The sequence below is a fragment of the Monopterus albus genome, unplaced genomic scaffold (assembly GCF_001952655.1).
Source record: "Monopterus albus unplaced genomic scaffold, M_albus_1.0 scaffold111.1, whole genome shotgun sequence".
Classification (NCBI taxonomy): domain Eukaryota; kingdom Metazoa; phylum Chordata; class Actinopteri; order Synbranchiformes; family Synbranchidae; genus Monopterus; species Monopterus albus.
In genome coordinates, this window is record NW_018127991.1 from 1218821 (window position 1) to 1226414 (window position 7594).

Genomic DNA, 7594 nt, shown 5'->3' on the forward strand with positions numbered 1-7594 from the left:
GGGGCTGAATAATTTTGCACGGCCAATTTTTCAGTTTTTTATTTGTTAAAAAAGTTTGACATATCCAATAAATTTCGTTCCACTTCATGATTGTGTCCCACTTGTTGTTGATTCTTCACAACAAATTACAGTTTTATATCTTTATGTTTGAAGCCTGAAATGTGGCAAAAGGTCGCAAAGTTCAAGGGGGCCGAATACTTTCGCAAGGCACTGTATATAGTAGCTTGTGATATTTTTTTAGACTTTTTCTTTAGTAAAATACATGAGACTTGATACAAATTTAGATCATTATCTCCAGTTCCTTCTACAGAACCAGTTGAACATTATGCTGAATGCCAATTAATCTGTATTGCTGTCTTGCCTTCTGCAAAACCTTACAAAATCTCTGGCCAGTGTTGGGACCTACAGTGCTGAATATTGTTAACTTACCAGTTAAAACTGGCTTTGTCCCAGTTTGCTTTAAAACGGCTCCACACCTTAATCTGGCATCTTTGAATAGTTACTGAAAAATCTCTAGCCTTCCATTCTTTTACTAGAGAGAACAGTGTACGAACAGTTTCCAGTCCATATAACAAACCTTTCTAAAATGGTGAATGATTCTCTACCTACTGTTCAGATTTCATGTCTGTGCTTCTATTACTTGATATCAGTGTGATTTCTGACACTATACATGGTCCAGATTATATGTGGTTAGTATAGTACTTATCTGACTTTTTATACAACATGTAAACATTTTGACTCTGGTGAAATACAGTGTCCTTTATATTTATTATTATTTTGGACCAATTGGCGGACAGCTGTGGCTCAGGAGCTAGAGCGGGTCATGTCCTAACTGAACGATTAGCAGTTCGATTGCTTGTCCAGTCAACATGTCGAAGTGTCCTTGAGCAAGACGCTAAACCCCCAGTTGCTCCCGGTGGTAACACCGGTGTGTGAATGTGTGAGCGTTTGTGAGTGCGAATGGGTGAATGGCCAAATAGTGTGAAAACGCTTTGAGTGTGCTGTAAAGCATAGAAAAGTGCTATACAAGTATACGACCATTTACCAATTTGTTGTCAAGGTTACTTGTGTTGTCGGGTATTGTTTCTTGCTGGATCCATCAGTGGAGCTTGGGCTCACAGTCACACAGGCCAGAAACACTTGAGCTGCTGAATGAGTCCTAATAAATACAATCATTCCCTCATTTTCTGTGTAATATGTTTTTAATATGCAATGTCTTACTACAGTACCCTCTGGAAAAGATTATTATTATTGGTATGATTAAAATATGCTCAAACAAGCTGCTGCATATGCAAAGAAGAAACTGGATGGCCCCAGGTAAGTAGTGCAACTGTGGCATAAATAAAGCTGTAAACAGTCATGTATTTTCATAGTTCCTACTGGAAGAGTGGAGGCAGAATATATAAAACACTTAACTGACCATCTGTTGGAATTGCAACTCCTGCACATGCACGTACATGTGCACACACATACACACACAGGATTGGGGGGAGGTAATCCCAGGTTATCATAGGGGCAACAGATTGTGTGTGTCTTCAGGTGTGGTCAGACTCCATGCTAATTCATTAACTGCACCATACTGTGCAAAGGGAAATGAATACAGCCCAATACTGACTCCTCAGAGCTTTCAGTCAGTGAGTGACAGAGACAGACAGGGTGTGCACACACAAACACGCCTTAAACTGAAGACATCACATGACAGTGAAGGCTGTATTTTAGTTGGATGATACCAGAATCAATCTTGAGGCATTACACAATCCTACTAACACAGATCTGTTGCAGGAACATCACTACAATGTAATTTTTGCAAACTTAAGCAATTCTGGAATGTCACATGTAAAGGTATAGCAACCTACAAAGTGAAACTCCAGAGTGTCATAATCAGCACGTCATTTTAAATGTCACCAGTATCTTGTCCCAGTGTTTCCACAACTTTCAGGAGATGTTGTGACAGCATTACTTTATATCACCAGGGATGTTGCATGCAAGGGATGCCTCGTGCATCCATAACACAGACTGGTTACAGCAATGTTGCTGCAGTAACTGACAGTAACATTTTAAGTGTAACCTTGCAGTAACATTAGTACTAAGTGAATGAACGCCACTATCTCAACATGCTGTGTACATCAGAGTTGTCAATTTTCACTTAATCAGTGTTTTGTCACCCACTTCATGCACCCTTTTCAACAAAATGCAAATGAACTACTGACATCCTCTACTGTAAAACTGCAATAATCAAATACTATGACAGGATGTTTCTGCAGTCCACATACTGAACAGTTGGCAGTGTGAGTACATCCGTACTACATACTGTACATACATAGCCTACATGGACCCTTTACATGCCATCTTGGTTGTTGTTGTTTACTTCCTTCCACCCAGCATCTGCATATGATATCCATTATGTTGCAGAGAGACTCCTGACTTAAAGCTTTTCTTATTCTGCAGTATTTCACACATTTACAGAGCAGTAGTTTGCATATAACTATGACAGGTGGAAGGAGAAGTAGTTCTTACCAACCAGTTATTATTTAAACGGTCCTGGACAGCATAGTTACTGTCTACTAGGTATCGACCATAGAACAGGAAACGCTGGGATTGGGAGTATTGATATTTCAGGGTCGATCCGTTTATTACTAGTACGCTCTCTACTCACAGAGCTTGGCTGTCTGCTTTTTCCCAGAGAGGCTGTATCCATACCATGCCACCTGATTGGTGGCCACTGCCATCTGGTGCAGCGCTGTCTGTAGTATTGAAACTGAATGAAGATGGATACACAGACAGACAAAACATGTCACTTATTTGCTAGAATTTATCAGTCAACACAAGTCACCCTGTGTTATACACACACTCTGTGAACAGACAGATAATATAATATAGTGTTTCCCATATGAAGGCACACTTGAGCCCATCCCTCTAGTGTTTCATAGTGTTTATCCTCTTTGAACACTTTTACAACAAATTCAAGGACTGACAGATTTTAATTGAACATTGGTGACTGACTAAGTCTATTTAACATGTTGTCATGAGGAAGATTCAGGCACAGGACACATTCAGCACCAGAAAAATATGACATTAGTGTTTGTAGGTAGATTCCGTTTACATTATTGACAAGCTGAGGTAGACAGGCAATCCATGACATTTCCCTGAAGTCTCCACATTATGCATTTCATTCCACTGCCTCCTCAACTTTACTGGTGGTAATGTGAGATTAGTTTGGATCCAGAAACACCAAAGTCAGACAGTAACACAAACTAACTCATCAAGGCAGCGGTACTGTGTTCTGTGGGGGAAAATTAACTACAGTTTTCAAAGAAGTCTGGTGGCCTTGAAGAGCTGCAATGGCTTCATTTTCCCATCAGAAAGGGTTGTCTGACAGCAAGGTAAAGTGGTTATTAAAATGATATTGATTTATAGATGTGCCTTTTTTATTTGATCTAGATTGCTAGCATCAGACTCCTGTTTGCCCCTTCAAACAGCAGGGGCATCGGCTGCTATAAGAAACCTTATCAAACCCCACTTCAAAATTATAAATAATAATAAGTAATTTTATTACCTTGAAAGAGACATCAAATCACCAATCCATCAGAGAGATTTCAAGATATTTCACTGGATAGGTGAGAACTTTCTGGTGGCACTAGATGAAGTCAGGGGATTGCCAAAATCATTAGGATCCACTCTTTGGGGAACCTGGATATCTCTAACAGATCTCCAGCATTTCATTCTGGAACAAAGTGGTGGCCAGAATGATAACAAAGTGACATTTTCAAACAGACATTCCACTAAAATGGCAGAAAATTATCACATGTATTCCATCTTTTAAAAAAAATAACTAATATTCCTTGGCCAACTGGAAAAAGTATAAAGCACTGACAACAAGAAAGGATTAAAACAATAATAAATACAAAATATAAGTGGGCAGTGCGGTGGTTAGCACTGTTGCCTCACAGCAGAAGGTTCTGGGTTCAAGCTCAGCCCAACCCAGGGCTTTTCTGTGTGATGTTTGCATGTTCTCTCTGTGCCTGCGTGGGTTCTCCAGGTACTCCGGTTTCCTCCCACAGTCCAAAGGAGTGAATGTAGGGTGTGTGGTTGTCTGCCTCTAAGTGTCAGCCCTGTGACAGACTGGTGCCCTGCCCAGGGTGTACCCCACCTCTCACCCAGTGTCAGCTGGGATTGGCTCCGACCCTATTTAAGACAAAGCGGTATAGATAATGGATGGATGTATAAAATTTAAGCTACAATTTGGTTGAATCCACTGATAGGACAACCTCTGACATGCATTATGATCTATATTTAATGTCCATTTAGGTCAAACATCATTACTGTCCAGCATGCATATTGTCTCTAAAGCAACATGAGGCTGAGCTGCTATATGTTGGAGGATTAAACTCCAAACCCCAGTGTCTTCTCCGCTATTCCAGATAAGAGGAAGCAGCTGTAAGCACCGTCGCCCTCAGCCTGTCTGCATTAATGTGACATCTCCAGCACCTTACACTCACCATTACTAATTAATCCAAATCATGTTCCACAATGCCTGAGCGCTTAGACCCCCCCACTACCACCTGTCCTTAACAGGGAGCAAAGAAGCAGCCTCAGCCCCATCCTGAATAAAACATCATAATAATTCAACTAAAGCATTTAGCTAGTGCATTATGCATGAGAGTGAAATCAGTGCAGAGGCCAGTGGAATCAGAATGTTGACACTGTGGCTTGCATGTTTCTTAGTGTGTATGCCTGTGTGCATAAGGAATATGTAATGAAAGCGTGTCAGGCAGCATGGAGCAGAGGAGCAGCACTTTATGGAAACTAACAGCAAAAACAGTATCGTACATCGCCTTTCAGGGTGTTTTGCTGTACTTCTTTTTACTATTTCCATGGGTAAGAGCAGACAGCTTGATTTGTAGAAATGTTTCTTCCCAACTACAAGGATGGACAGCAGAACCTTTTAATTTCAGTCCCTCATGAATCAAAAGAAATCTTGTGAGACGTGAAGAATGAGATTGATAGAGTACAAGTCAGAAAAAAACAAACTGGTCGATGATTGTACAGTAAATAACAACACATTTTTCTGTAGGTGTTATTCTGTAGGAAGACAACTGGTGCCCAAGTATGTACTGTGATGTCATTGGCCAGGCGAAGCATTGACATAGTGCCTACTCTAAGAATAGGAATTAATTTCAGGAGAAACTGAAACTCCTAGCATGCACTATACTATTACAGTTAGCTGACTATATGTATTTTAATTAGGTAAAGAAAACATTGCATTCGATTAGTGATATCAAGATATATTTACATGTGCACATCAATGATGCTACTGTCGAGATTATTAGAGAAGCTATCAGTCGCTTACATAAAAGGGAAACTTGCTATAATATCCCAGCTGATATACACTAGAAACTCGTTGGCACATCCAGAGGAAATAGAGTTAGGACATTTTTCTACAACTGAAAGCACAGATAGTTAACTGTCAGATCATGTTGTATCTCGTTAGATCCTGACACTCACTACTACATAATTTATTCAAAATAAGTATAGAAGTTACCACATCTCTTATTAATAGTAATAGTTAAGTATTATTTTTTATTTTATCTACAAAACAAAGACTTAGTGTGTACTCATTTCTCCTTGCCTTGACATCATGGTCACAGATCCATAGAGAAATGCCATCTGGCTGCATCTCCAGGGATCTCAGATGACCACCTCTTGTCCTCCTTCACCACACATCTATTTTTCCATCAAGTCATCCACCCATTCAGTCATCCAAATGCTTACCCCCCCCCCACCTCACCCCAGTCTGGTCCCATGTCTCAGCTATACAGTATGTGGTGTAGCCATTATCAGCATGGTTTTGTCAGAGTAGTCCATCTGAATAGATCCCAGTGGAACCTTGGTATGATAAAAGGCTTCAAATACTCCAAAGGTACATCTGTCACCCATTTTCTAGAGTTACAGTACCTATGTGTGTGTGTGTGTGTGTGTGTGTGTGTTGGCGGGGTGGTGAAGTAGTGAAGAGGAGTCAAATTTTTGGGAATACATCCAAGATATAGCCATCATGGGAGTTGGCACGTGTGTGCGTGTGGATGATGTGATTATATGTACACAGGCCCATGGGTTTATGCTTTTTATGTGTATTTATTAGTCTGTACAACTCTGTCTGTATGCATGTGTATGGATTTCTGTTAAGGATGACAAAAGATAAGCAAAGAAAATGTTACTGTTACAATGAGAAATGTGAGTATAATATATAATAACACTACACTAAACAAACACAAAAATACTTTTCTCTCATCTACAGTACCACTAGTTGTATCTAAAAGGCAATTTTTAAATTGAAGCTGGAATTTGCAAGTGAGAATGTCCCTTCTGGTAAATTTCTCGTGCATATCCCAGTTTGGAGGAGCCAAGATGTACAATAACTACATGATAGAATGTGTTACTTCATTAAAATGAGTAATTCTATTAAAGTTACTTTATAAAACTACTGTAACACTGTTACTGTTACATTCAGATACAATATTGTATTTGACAAGTAATGTGTTCTGGACAAATTTCTCAAATATCTCATTTGTTTTTCAAAAGTCAGACATCCTGTCAGACATCCAGTGGCCAGCAGGGCATCCATATTTATGTGAAAATATTTTCAGTATTTTCAACTTGATGCTATAACGGACAAAAGCATTACTGTAATATACCACCTCTATCATAATATGTTCTAGTACTTAGAGAAGGTCCACTCACATGTTACAATAACAGAGTTGGGCTCAAGTGCTAGACTCCTAAGAGAAATGCTAACAACTTCATCTGTCAGGAAGGCACAAAGCAGCAAAAGTTGGGGCAGCAACCTTCATGGTAAAAAAAAACTGTTCATTTCATTGGCAAAAACAGTGATTTTGAAGCTACAGCAGCTTCCAGCTGAGTACGTGGTGACATATGTGTGACTCTTATCAGTGATGGTTGCTCAGCTTTCAGGAAATTCACAGGACCCATTCCAAGCAAGTGAAAGCATGGACGGGTGAGTTAGGCTAGCTAACCTAAATTAGAATAGATATCATATCTGGTTACAAAAGGAGCAGGTAATTTTATTTATAAATGAAGTCAGTTTAGCTTAAGTCTTTGTGATTAGGACACATGAGGCTTTGTGTGGCTTATGTTATATTGCTAGAGTAAGCTACGTACTTGTCCAGTCATGAGAACCATAAGAACTGTACTTAAGTTGTGCTTATGATATGTAGCAAGTATTTTGGTAACTGGTGCTAAATAATTTAACTTTCTATTAGACTAGATCATAGCTTATGAGGCTGCTTTGTGAGAGTAATGAACTTGAAAGAGTAACTAGAGACTGCCTAATGAGCTGTAACAGGTAACATATTACTTTTGTTCCAACACTGTCAGCAGTGCACATTTTTGTGTCAAACATCATTCATGTTTAACTTGACTTACTTAGTTTCTTCTCTTCTTCTACAGTATAAACTGAATGTACCAATTACAATCACATCATCTGTGTAAAATTCCACTTTTAAAAATGATGGTGTGGACTTCTAAAATTAGATTTGGGCAATGGTTAAGACGAGGCATGTAGCTGTGAGGGTAGCTG